Raw genomic sequence first — 13,982 nt, forward strand, 5'->3', positions numbered from 1 at the left:
ATGACAAAATTTTGGAAATGGAGACCAGGTTAGTAGTTGCCAGGGGTTAGGGAAAGGTATAGGAGGGGGAGGTAGGTGTGGTTGTAAACTGCAACACCAAGGATCCCTGTGATAGAAGTGTTCTCTATCTTCATTCAAACCTATAACTGTGATAAAATTGTATGAAACTAAACACACACACACAAATGAATACATGTAAAACTGGGAAAATCAGAATAAGATCAGTGTACTGTATCAATGTCAATATCCTGATTGTGATCATAGTTTTGCAAGATCTTACCACTGGGGGAAACTGGGTGCTATGAACTAAATGTCTGTGTCCCCCACAGATTTCATAGGTTGAAATCCTTACCCCCAAGGTGACAGTAGTAGGAGGTGGGGCCTTTGGGAGGTAATTAGGTCATGAGAGTGGAGCCCTCATGAATGGGTTTAGTGCCCTTATAAGAAAAGACATGAGAACTAGCTCTCACTCTCTGTTCTTCACCATGTGAGGATACAGTGAGAGGATGGCCACCTGCAAACCAAGAAGTGGGTTTTCACCAGACATCAGATCTGCTGGCACTTTGATCTTGGACTTTCCAGCCTCCAGAACTGTGAGAAGTAAATTTCTGTTGTTTAAGCCACCCAGTCTGTGGTATTCTATTATAGCAGCCTGAATGGACTAAGATACTTGGTAAAGGATACACAGGACCTCTCAGTATTACTTGTCATAATTGCATGTGAGTTCACAATTATTTTAATTAAAATTCCAATTTAAAAAGGCATGTAGGGCTTCCCTGGTGGCGCAGTGGTTGAGAATCTGCCTGCCAATGCGGGGGACACGGGTTCGAGCCCTGGTCTGGGAAGATCCCATATGCCACGGAGCAACTGGGCCCGTGAGCCACAACTACTGAGCCTGTGCGTCTGGAGCCTGTGCTCCGCAACAAGAGAGGCCGCGATAGTGAGAGGCCCGTGCACCGCGATGAAGAGTGGCCCCCACTTGCCGCAACTAGAGAAAGCCCTCGCACAGAAACGAAGACCCGACACAGTCAAAAATTAAATAAATAAATAAATAAATAAAAATTAAAAAAAAAAAAAAGGCATGTATGGGACAATTAGGGACATTTGTTTAATAAGTAGGTAACAAATGATATTAATAAAATATTGTTAATGTTTTAAGTGTGTTAATGGTATTGCAGTTAAACAGAGATACATACTAAAGGAAATAAGGACAAAATATATCATTTCAGTGATTTGCTTTAAAATAATCCAGCAGTAGTAGATAAAACAAGATTAGTCATATGTTCATAACTGTTGATAGTTGTTGTACATGGGCGATGGGTACAAGGGGTTTATTATACTATTTTTTGCATTTCTGAATAGCTTGAATATTATACAGTACACGTGGATAAGTTCTGTAATGCCAAAAATTAAAAGATAATTTTTAAGAAAAAGGGAGGAAATGACCACAGGAAAAAACTGGACTGAAAATGTTATATATGACTAATGCCACTTATAATTTTGACCTAGCTGTTGCTCAAGCAGTGTCAAAAGGCTGACCAAGAAAAATTATTACAGAGTATTACTGAAGTGCATTTAGCCCACGCATTGATACATATAATTTAGTCTTTTCTGTTTGTATGACGTCAGACCATCAGAAAGGTGTGCCCTCAGACAGTTTTGGTTTCTTGTTATAATACATTTGCTGAGATCTGCTTTGACTGTAGGGCTTTGGCTTCCTCTGGAAAAAATGCTCTAGAATAGGGGTAGGCAGCTACACTCATTTGTTTACATATGGACTATGGCTGTTTTCATGCTACAAAAGCCAAGTTGAGTAGTTGTAACAGAGACTATGAGCCACAAAGCCTAAAATATTTACTATTGGGCCCTACAGAAAATATTTGCCAAGGGCTGCTTTAGAAGACAGCCAAAGAAAACACACAGTACTACATGCAAGATGGGGTTGCTATAACAGGGAACTATATTCAATATCCTGTGATAAACCATAATGGAAAAGAATATTAAAAAAAGAATATATATATATAACTGAATCACTTTTCTGTACAGCAGAAATTAACACAACATTGTAAATCAACTATACTTCAATACAAAAAAGTAAAGGATTTCCCTGGTGGCACAGTGGTTAAGAATGCACCTGCCAATGCAGGGGACATGGGTTTGAGCCCTGGTCCAGGAAGATCCCACATGCCGCGGAGCAACTAAGCCCGTGCGCCACAACTACTGAGCCTGTGCGCTAGAGCCCACGAGCCACAGCTACTGAGCCCGTGCACTGCAACTACTGAGCCCACGTGCTGCAACTACTGAAGCCCGCGTGCCTAGAGCCCATGCTCCGCAGCAAAAGAAGCCACCACAATGAGAAGACAGTGCACTGCAACAAAGAGTAGCCCCTGCTCGCCACAACTAGAGAAAGCCCGCGCGCAGCAATGAAGACCAAATGCAGCCAAAAATAAACTTTAAATTTTTTTTAAAAAGTAAAAAAAAAAGATGGGGTTGCTATAAATGACATTGTTTCTCTATTATTAGGCTGACTATATGTCCAAGTTGTCACAGCATAATTATGAACAGAGTCCCCTCTATCAATTTATATGAATATCTATCAAAAACCTTTTGAGAGCGAGTGAGCCCCTGGAGTGAGCCCTGCTGGTCTTCAAAGCCAGGTGTATTGAGGGCTTGTCTCTCTAGTACCAGTCTTAAAAGTTGGCGTGTCCCATGTGAGGTACAAACCCTTCACTCCTCAGGGAGAAGCTCCAGGTTTTGAGTTCCCTCGCAGTTATGGGTGGCCTTGCTGAGGGTGCAGTTTATGGCGAGATGGCGTCTCAGCCTTTACTACCTGCTTCCAGGTGGTTTCCCTCTCGTTGCCTGATGAGAAGGGGTCGCTCCACCAGTTTTTAGTTGTTTTTTTTTCCTGAGGACATTGTTCCATACATAGCTGTAGGCTTGGTGCGTCCGTGGGATGAGGTCAGTTCAGGATCTTCCCCTGCACCGACATCTTCACCAGGAATCTCTGAAAATCTTAAAAGGAACCAGGGCTTCTGAATCAACAAACCTACAGGAGCCAAGAGGAGATACCTGTACGGAGAGCTCCGGAGGCATCTCCATAGGCTCATTGTCAAGTAAATGTTAAAGCCCCCATTCACTGGGAAGCAAAGGAACTCTGTCTGCACTGTGGAGGACAGATGGCTATGGAGAAGTCTGGAGTCAGGAATATTAGCTGCAGGATAACAAGAGGAAGAAGCCTGCATCCCTGCTACCAAGTAGCTGACAGTTTAGTGGGAGAAAAAAGAGTGAAAATCATTTCCATACTGGTGTGGAGCTCTGAGTTAGTAGGAGTTGGGGGATTATGTAAGCCTTTGTACAGAAGATGAGTCTAAGGGGGGAGTAAAATGTGAATTGAATATTGAGTGGAAAGTGGTCAAGAATGATTAAGAAAGATCACTAATTGTTTCTTGACTGCTTTGGCAGATTATCAAGTTATCTGAATTTAGTCCTTTGATTTTTTGTGATTAAAGACAGTTTTATGTTAAAAAAAAAAAAAAAAAAAAAAAAAACCTTTTGAAAACCCCATACCAGGAAGTTTCTACCACAGAGGAACTGTCATGCTGTCCTTGTGGACAATTTAATCACCTAACTGCTTGTGTTTCTTTTATTCTGTATCTGCCACAAAGAACACAAATTTGCAGTTTGATTTTAATAGCCATGTTACTAAAATTCATTCAGCATTGCGTGAATAGCTACAGTCTAATTGTGCTCTGTTGTTGACTTTGTCCACTCTGTCTATATTTTCCCTGATCCTAACTTTATAGATTCATATGTGTTCATTTTACTATACTGATTATAAACCTCATAAATTCAATGGTAAATGGAAGCAGCAACTAAACAAATAAAGGAACAAACGACAATGCACCAGAGACTGAGTATTTTCTAGTTCTTTTCTGGGAAGGAGAAGAGATCTATGGTCAGAGCTGGGGAAATGAGGGGTTACAGGTGAGAGGGTACCTTCCAGAGTCTGGAATCAGCAGGGAGCTGCCTCCCCCTCCCCTAGGCTGTAGGGGTGACCCTCCCATCCCACCCTTCCTCCATCAACTGCATCATTTTCCACTGAAACACGCAGGGCTTTGAACGTGGGACACCAGTGACTTGGTGCTCACGCAGCAGAAGGACGGTGATCTGTCTCGGGGCAGCAAGTCCAGAATCTGCTGCTTCTGTGACCCACTTGCCCCTGCCCTGAGGCCCTGGTGACAGGTTAGGGCCATCTCCTCACTGAATTCCTGCCCCTGGAGACCTCTCCCTCCTCACCTCACACATGCTGCCATGTCCCTCTGCAGCCAGGGCTGGGGACCACTGGGGAGAGCTCCAGTTGGCTGGCATCTTCCTGCTGGGCCTCAGCCCCCAGGCTCTCTTGCTGACAACTCTGCTCTTCCCGGGAGCCAGAGGCCAGGTGGGCACCCATGGACTCAACCAGAGCTGCTGAGGCCGGAAGGAAGATTCTGCAGCCTTCACTATAGGGTCTTACCCAGGGGCTCCGCAGAGACTTCAAGAAACCTGGAAAGACAGTGTCCACATGGTCAGTTACTCAACATTCATCCCACAAACACTTCCTGCAGTCACCAAGGAGTGGCTAGCTGTGTTGAATACTGCAGAAGAGAAAAATTCAGAAAAAACTAACTCTAGTTTATAGTCATGGTGGAATATAGGAAAGATGATAAAATTTGGATTAAAATTACTGAAGGTTTGAATCCCAGGTCTCTCACATGTTAGCTGGGAGAATATGAAGAAGTTACGTTCAGATACAGGTTCCAAAACAAGGCAGATATGCCTATCTTAAGAGATAATAAAAACTACATGAGATGATACTTGTAATGGTAAGCATTGAATAAATATTAGCAATTACTGTTATTAAAAGGCACACACCAGGCACCTCATTTAATTTTCACAACTCTGACAATCAGTTCTATTATTATTCTACCCATTTTACAGATAAGAAAATAGAGGTGTAGGGATTTTTAAGTCATGTGTACTAAGATCACAAAACTAAGTGGAAAGACAGGATTCAACCCAGATCTGTTAGTTCCAAAATTCACACTCTCAGCCACTCAGTAATATTGCATCAAATGCCCAAGCCCTGACCTGCTCTAGCCTGTTGATAATTGGTCACTACAGGTCCCAGATCCCTGAGACCACATCACTGTTATCTCTGGCTGGTAGCAGAAGCCATCCATGACTCACTGAACCACATCAAATGCAGGGTGCTACTGAAAAACTAACCAAACATTGACATGGCACAGACTCTTAACATTAATTCAGATTGCAAATTACTTTTCCAAGAGGGTAATTAGCCTGGCTTTCAAAGGCCCCTCAAATAATCCCCAGCAGAGGATCCCAATAACATACCCCCACCAGGAATCCAATCATTGATCTGTCTAGACAGCTAATAACTGATCCTTACAGTACCTGAAATGGACTAAAGGAGAGGCCAGATGCTGACCTTCCAGGCCCCAATTAACTGACTCCGCATGACCACAATTCCTGATACCCATAGGACACCAAATCACTGATCGCAAGTATTTTCAAAATAAGACCTCCCCAAAGTCTCCAGTTGCCAAAGCTCCAAGGCTCTCAGTCAACTCACTGACTACGTCAGCCTTTCAATCATTACCTTGCAGAGATCTTAATCACTGACTTCTACAATCAATGATTCCTACAGAGATGTAATCACTTTCCCCCAAAATGCCCAAGTATTATTTGCTAAGGGCTCCTTCAAATGCACATTCACTGCTGACAAATTAGTAACTCCAGCAGGACTTCCCATCACTGATACCATTAGGCCTGAAATCAGTGGTTCCTAACTCTGCGTGCACATCAGAATCAAACTAGGATCTTCTAAAATCTTCTAAAAATGCTTATGCAAAGTTCCACTCCTGAATGAGTGTAACTTAATATCTGTGGGCCCAGGCATCTGTATTTATAAAAACTGCATAAGTGATTCTGATGCACTGTGAGGAGTGAGAACCACTGTCTTAAATCTGATCCTCCCCCACATGCATCCTCCTAGCATCAGACTTCTCACAACAATGGAAGCCAGAGTCATTTGACATCTACGGACCATGGAGAGAAGAGGACTTCAGTGTAAGGAGACTATATCCCTCCTAAAGATCCTATTTCTCAGCCAGAACCAAAGAAGGACAGTTTTAGACATGAAATAATTTGAAGAGTGTTCCATCAATTTACCATAGTGAAGGAAAACATTCAAGGAAGTATTCTAAATAAAAGAAAATTGAATCAGAAGTGAGATCTCAAAAGAACAAAACAATGCATATGCAAACACACAAGTTCACCTGGTCATCGTGAGATCTTTGAAAACAACAGGACATGTATGTATGTAAGTGTGTGTACAATCATAACAGAGGAAGAAAATGTGACTGGGAATTTGAAATTTAAAATGCTAAGTACCTTTTAAAGCAGAAACCTAAAGAAAATATAAATGACCTGTAATAAAAATTTTAAATTATCTTTGAGAGGTCCAGAAGTATAACTGTCTTGCTGAAGAAAATTGAAAGGAGAGGGCATGTCTCTATAGGTATAAATAGGGAAAATATAAACTTAATTATGTTTGATAGAAATGGGAAGATATACCTTTAAAGATTTTATAAAAGTTAAAATTCCCTGACTTAAAAGGTGAGTGGGCTGGGGAGAGAGGGGGTGAATGGTCATACCTGCATTAAGTCATCAAAAGTAAGAACAGGAAAAAGAAAGCAGAAAATAATATAAATAGTAAACATAAAATAAGAAACAAGGCATAGAATTAGGTATACTATGGTTATGTGAAATTGAATCAGTTGATTCATTCTGTCAAGAGAGAGATAAGATTGGAATAAAAAAGCAAGCACAATGAGACATAGTTATAAGAAGCATAACTAAAACACAGCAGCAATTTGCAAAATAAAGGGTTGGGCAAAGATATGCCAAGCAAAGTTCAGAAAAAGGAAAGCCAGTTTGGTGATATAATTATCAAAGGGAATTTCAAGGTCAGAAGCATCCAATCGGTATAAACAGGTTATATATAAAGGCAGAGCTAGTAGACTAAGGAACTTAGGAAGAGTGAACTTAGGAACTCTAATTCAAAAAATTAAACCCAACCCCGAATAGCCCAAAACAATCTTGAAAAAGAAGAACAAAGTTGGAGGTCTTACACTTATGGATTTCAAAACTTATTACAAAGTTACAGTAATCAAAACAGTGTGGTACTGGCATAAAGACAGATATATAGACCAATGGAATAGGGAGCCCAGAAATAAATGGGTCATATACGGTCAAATGATTTTTGACAAAGGTGCCAAAAGCATTCAATGTGGGAAAGGTTAGTCTCCTCAATAAATGGTGCTGGGAAAAAAACTGGATATCCATGTGCAAAAGTATTACCTTACACCATATACAAAAATTAATTCAAAATATATCAAAGACCTAAATATAAGACCCAAAATTATTAGAAGAAAACACAGGGGAAAAGCTTCATGACATTTGTATTTGGCAAAGATTTCCTGGATATGACACCAAAACACAGGAAACAAAAGCAAAAATAGACAAATTGGACTACATCAAAATTGAAAACTTCTGTGCATTGAAGGACACAATCAATAGAGTGAAAAGGCAACCTAGGGAATGGAAGAAAATATGTGCAAATCATATATCTGATAAGGGGCTGATATCCAGAATATATAAAGAACTCCTATAACTCAACAACAACAACAAACCCAGATAACCCAATTAAAAAATTGGCAAAGGATTTGAACAGACATTTCTCCAAAGATGATATATGAATGGTCAACAAGCATATGAAAAGATGGTCAACATCAATCATTAGGAAAATACAAGTCAAAAAAAGTGAGATAACACCTCATACCCACTAGGATGTCTACTATTAAAAAAAAAGAAAATAACAAGTGTTGGCGAGGACGTGGAGAAATCGGAACTCTTGTGCACTGCTGATGGGAATATAAAATGGTGCAGCCACTATGGAAAATAGTACGGCTTTCCTCAAAAAATGAAAAATAGCAATCTCACTTCTGGGTATATATCCAAAAGAATTGAAAGTAGGATCTCAAAGACAAATTTGCACACTCCTGTTCATAGCAACACTATTCACAATAGTCAAGAGGTGAAAGCAACCCAAGTGTCCATCAGGAGATGAATGGATAAACAAAATGTGGTATATTCATGCAATAGTATATTACTCAGCATTAAAGAGGAAATTCTGACACATGCTACAACATGGATGAAACTTGAAGACATTTGCTAAATGAGATAAGCCAGTCACAAAAAGAAAAGTCCTGGATGATACCACTTACATAAGGTATCTAGAATACTCAAATTCATAGAAACAGAAAGAAGAATGGTGGTTGCCAGGGGCTGGAGGAGGGGGAAATGGGGAGATGTCGTTTAATGGGTATACAGTTTCCATTTCATAAGGTGAAAAAGTTCTAGAGATTGTTTGCAGAACAATGTGAATATACTTAACACTATTGAACTGTACACTTAGAAATGGTTAAGATGGCAAATTTTATGGTACGTGTTTATTTTTGCCACAACAAAGGTAATTAAAAATAGATAAAGAAATAAAAATCAAACTCAGAATGCACCAACAACACTGAAGTTATACACTTTGTACCAGATGTTATTTCACACAGCAAAAGCTATATTTATAAGAAAATGTACAGTCCTACATGATTCGTTATTAAAATGAGAGAAAACCTCAAAAAAGCTAAGTACTCAACCTGAGTAATTAGAAAAAGAAATTAGAAAAAACTCAAAATATGCTAATAAATCCCCTAATAAAACCTAAATGTGATATGTGTGTATATTATATGTACATTGAGAGTATAAATAAAGTGAAGAGCTCATCCTTTGAAATGACCAGTTACATGAATAAACTTCCAGTAAATCTGATAAATAGAAAAAAAATACAATATTAGGAAGGAGGAGATATTACTACTAGAGGAGATATTCCACTAAACATTATTTCTAGAAGAATATTATGTGCAAATCCATAGCAACATTTAAATATGGAGGTGAAACAGGTGCTTCTCCAGCAAAATATAAATTAATGCAAAAAAAGAAAGAGCAAAAGAATCTCTAAGTGACCAGTGTATAGAAGTCAGAAAATTTGTAATGTGTATCATTTTTAAAAAACACCAGCTTTGGGACTTCCCTGCTGGCGCAGTGGTTAAGAACCCACTGTCAATGCAGGGGACACGGGTTCGAGCCCTGGTCTGGGTAGATCCCACATGCCATGGAGCAACTAAGCCTGTGGGCCACAACTACTGAGCCTGTGCTCTAGAGCTCGCGAGCCACAACTACTGAGTCTGCGTGCCACAACTACTGAAGCCTGTGAGACTAGAGCCCATGCTCCACAACAAGAGAAGCCACCGCAATGAGAAGCCCACACACCGCAATGAAGAGTAGCCCCTGCTCGCTGCAGCTAGAGAAAGCCTGCGCACAGCAACGAAGACCCAATGCAGCCAAAACAAAAACAAAAACAAAAAAACCAAAAACCCAGCTTTCTGTACTATTTTTTGCAATGTCCTGTGAATCTATAATTATCTCACAATAAAAAGTTAAATACAGTATGGTGACAGATGGTTACTAGACGTATCATGGTGATAAATTTGTAAGCAATACAAATATTGAACCACTATGCTGTGTACCTGAAACTATTATAATATAGTATGTCAACTATACTTCAATTAAAAAAAGAAAGTTGGGCTTCCCTGGTGGCGCAGTGGTTGAGAATCTGCCTGCCAATGCAGGGGACACGGGTTCGAGCCCTGGTTTGGGAAGATCCCACATGCCGCAGAGCAACTAAGCCCGTGAGCCACAGCTACTGAGCCTGCACGTCTGGAGCCTGTGCTCCGCAACAAGAGAGGCCGCGATAGCGAGAGGCCCGTGCACCGCGATGAAGAGTGGCCCCCGCTCGCCGCAATTAGAGAAAGCCCTCGCACAGAAACGAAGACCCAACACAGCCAAAAATAAATAAATAAATAAATAAATTTATTTAAAAAACAAAGTTAAGTACAAAAAAAAGGTACCAGGATGAAATTGACTTAATATGGAGTGCAATCTAACTTTTAAAAAACAGTATTTCTACAGTTTTTAAACAGTTCTAGACCAGGGGATGGCAAACTACAGGCTGCAGGTCAAATCTGGTCCTTGGCCGGTTTTTGTAAATAAAATCTTACTGGAAAACAACCATGTCCGTTCGTTTACGTATTGTCTGTGGCTGCATTTGCTACAGCAGCAGAGTTGAGTAGTTGCAAGAGAGACTGCAGGACTGGCAAAGTCTCAAATATTTACTGTTTGGCTCTTTACAGAAAAAGTTTGCTAATCCCTGTTTCAAATAATCATAGCAAGTTGGAAATCTTCCAAATTTATTTTATGAAGCACTGTTACCTTACCTAAAAAATATAGTCTTAATACAAACAGTTCTCTGGAGATTATTTCATCTTATAGATGCAAACATCTTTAATAAAATATTAGCAATTTGAGTCCAGTAAGGATCAAAAGAAAAATTTACCCCATGACCAAATTGGGTTTTCTGATAAGACACAGATGGTTAATGCTAGTCCATTTATCGATTTACTTATTACATCAACAAATTAAGAAGAAAAACTATACAACCGTATCAATGGATATAAAAAGAGCATTTGACACAATTCAGCAGTAATTCTTAAAATTTTGTAGGAAACTACAAAAATTCGGCAAAGATCATAGTCTCAAAACCACCAGGAAGTATAAAACTAAAAGGTAAAATGCTGAAGACAATTTCCATTAAAACCAGTAACAACATGGGGTTGTTCCTATCACAACAGTGTTTGAAAGCTCTAGCTAATGCAATTAAATATGAAGATGAAATAAGCTGCTTCAATATCAAGAAGGGAGAGAAAATCATTTTTATTTGCAGGTTATATTATTGTATACTCAGAAAACTAGTACAGGGAATTTTGACAAGGTGATGGGGTACAAGATTGAAACAGATGGAGAGGAAAAAAATATCCTATTTCCAATAATGACAACACAAAATACCTAAAAGTGAATGTAACAAGAACGGTGCTGGACTCAAAATAGAAAAACTAATAGTTATTATTCTAGAATACAATATAAAACTTAAGCACATGGAGAGACAGACCATATTCCTGGGCAGGAATATAATAAAATAAAAATATCACTGTTCAATATTAACCGTATTGACATAACCAAGTGCCAAGCAGAATTCCAGTTCTTTTCCAGCTTGGTAAAACAATTTCAAACTCTGTATGCAAGTATAAATAGCCAAGAAAATTATGTAAAGGAATACTGAAGGGATGCTTGGACTAGCAGATATTAACATTTACAATAAAACTAATGCAATCAAAACAGGGATAAATAGGCCGGTAAAATAAAAGAAAATGTCCACACTTTGATCTTAATATGTACAGGAATAGATATGACACCAGCGATGTTCAATTGAGGGAGTACAGAAAAGTTCACTATGTAAAACCCAGGGAAAAGAGGAGGAATGAACAAAGGCTATGGAAATGCAGAGAAGGAATCAAAGTGCCCAAATAACCAGAAAAGATCTCAACCACTAATAGGTGGAAAAGGTAAAACAGAACTAGATATAATTATTCAGCCCTCAGAACAATAAAAAATGAAAAAGAACATCATCCAGTACTGGAGAGGATTTGGGGAAATGGGGGTATTTATATATTGCTGATGGGAATATTTCATACACATTTCCGTATACATAGATGTATGTATTATACATTGTATACATCGATATAATATATACACAATGTATTACAAAATATATGTATAACACTTTTGAGAGGCATTTGGCAATGTCTATTTTAAAAATACACACACTTGTACCTAGCAATAAGGTTCAAATACAGCAAAAGCCGACACAAGCAAAGAGAAACGCACAAATCACGATTACACTGCTCTCTACAGAGCAGGTAGGTGAAAAAAAAAAATCAGAGAGGGTATACCAGTTTTGAACAACACAATTAACAATCGGGGAACACATATTCTTTGAAAGCAATAGATGGCACATTTATGGGACTTGGCATAAGGCAAGTCTCCACAGGTTTCAAGGAACGTTCATGACACAAATCACATTATCTAACCTCTGAGAAATGAGGTTAGAAATCAATAACAAAAGGATTAACTGTTTATTGCAAAACAGAAACGCGCTTCAAAGTGACACGTGTGAAATGAAAAAAAATCATAACTGAATTTTAAAGTACTTGGAAATGAACAATAATGATAATACGATACAACAAATCTTGTGGGTCTTAGATGGAAATGTACAGCTTTAAGGCTTAAATTAGAAAAAGAAAGGCTGACTAACAATTAGCTGGGCATCCGATGTAAAAGATCCCATCACTGAATCCACAGTAGCCCCATCACCGACCCAGATTCCGCCCCCCACCATCACTCAGCTCAGAGTAGCCAACCCCCTTCAAAATCACCTCTGCGCGACGCTAACTCGTAAACAGCTGAGAACCGCTTCCCTTCCAAGTGCCGACCTCTAACACCCGGGTGTTTAGTGGAGGGGCGGGGGGTGTCTCATGCGCATGCTCAAAAGCACTTGCGAAGCTCCGTTCCCCAATCAACAGGGCACTTTCACGCAGAGTCCGTGAGAGTTCCCTTACCCTCTGCGGCTTTGCTGGGCTCGGAATATGGCCGCACCCAAATGTTGCTGCTTCAGGGGGCCGCCATCATGGAAGGGTGTCCGTGCCGTACAGTGGAAGAAGCTGTTGCCTCCTGCCTCACGCAGCAGAACAGTGGGGCCGCCTTGGGAGAAGGTGGACTACGCTTCTTTGGGTAGACTTCCTGGTGCATGGGGGTCTTTGCATTTAGCCTCTGAGGGGCTCCTAGGGACATAGCACGGGTGAGAGGGGAGCCATTACTAATGAAAAGAGTAAGAATAAGAACCCAGAGTGAGTCTGGGAGATACCGCTGGAGTTGAGGGGAGAAATATCAGGATGGTACCCTCCCCTGGCCGATACTATGGAGTGTTGAAGAAGGGAGAGTAGGGGCGATACTGTACCCCTCCCCCCCCCCAGATACCACGAGGGGAGAGAAGTCGGGGTGGGAGCGTCGGGGTAATCTCAATCAACCCTCACACTAGTCACTCCAACTGAAATAATTGGTATCAACAAAAATTAGTTTATTTATTTTTTGGCCGCACCTGCTGGCTGGTAGGATCTCAGTTCCCCAACCAGGGATTGAACCCGGGTCACCGCAGTGAAAGCCCAGAATCTTAACCAGCAGGCCACCAGGGACACCCCCCACAATTAGTTTTAAATTGATATGGCTAATGGTTGTTTTCTCTGTCTAATGTAATGTGTCAATAAAAACATCTTCTAGGATTATTCATACTTCCTTGTAAAATAACATCTAAGTAATAATTATGCAAGTGCAGCCTTACAACAAATTTCCAATCCTGTCCCACAAGGAGTTTGCTGCCCCTTAGGGCCTCAAATATGGAAATTATGGAGAAGCCATTGCCCCTCTGGGAGATGTCGTGGGGGCAGAGGTGAGAAGAATCCACGATATCCCTTCGATGGATGAACTGCTACACATTCTTCAAAACCCATCTCACATGTCTCCTGTGGGAAGCCCTCTCTGACGGTGGTAGAGGCTCCATGCCAGCTGAAGGTCCTTCTGACGCGCAGGTCCTATTTGAAAGGACCTGGCCCTGAGCTCTGGTGTTCTCTATGTCTTTGTGCCCTCAGACCGGTCACGTCCTTTTTGGGCCCCAGTTCAACATTCTGGACAGTAGAGGGCTGGACTCTGTGATTACCCAATAATAGTGTGAAATTTTTCCATTAAAAAGCTGGGTGTAAAATAAATAAGCTATCATTGCCTTCTATCTACTGACACATGTAAATGGTTGTGGCTGTTTGTCCAGAGGTCCCTGCTCAGTAAATATTGTAAACTATTTT

The 13,982-nt window shown here is 40.3% G+C and overlaps 1 long non-coding RNA gene across 1 annotated transcript; it reads right to left on the reverse strand.

Annotated features, from left to right (window-relative positions):
* Positions 1 to 1,167: 1,167 nt before the first annotated feature.
* Positions 1,168 to 12,620, reverse strand: LOC137756741 (uncharacterized). Its single transcript, XR_011072258.1, has 3 exons — positions 12,504 to 12,620; positions 4,297 to 4,542; positions 1,168 to 3,012 (listed from the first exon to the last, which is right to left on the reverse strand). It is a non-coding gene; the product is annotated as an uncharacterized lncRNA (long non-coding RNA).
* Between the last annotated feature and the right edge of the window lie 1,362 nt (positions 12,621 to 13,982).

The sequence above is a fragment of the Eschrichtius robustus genome, chromosome X, assembly GCF_028021215.1.
Source record: "Eschrichtius robustus isolate mEscRob2 chromosome X, mEscRob2.pri, whole genome shotgun sequence".
Lineage (NCBI taxonomy): Eukaryota > Metazoa > Chordata > Mammalia > Artiodactyla > Eschrichtiidae > Eschrichtius > Eschrichtius robustus.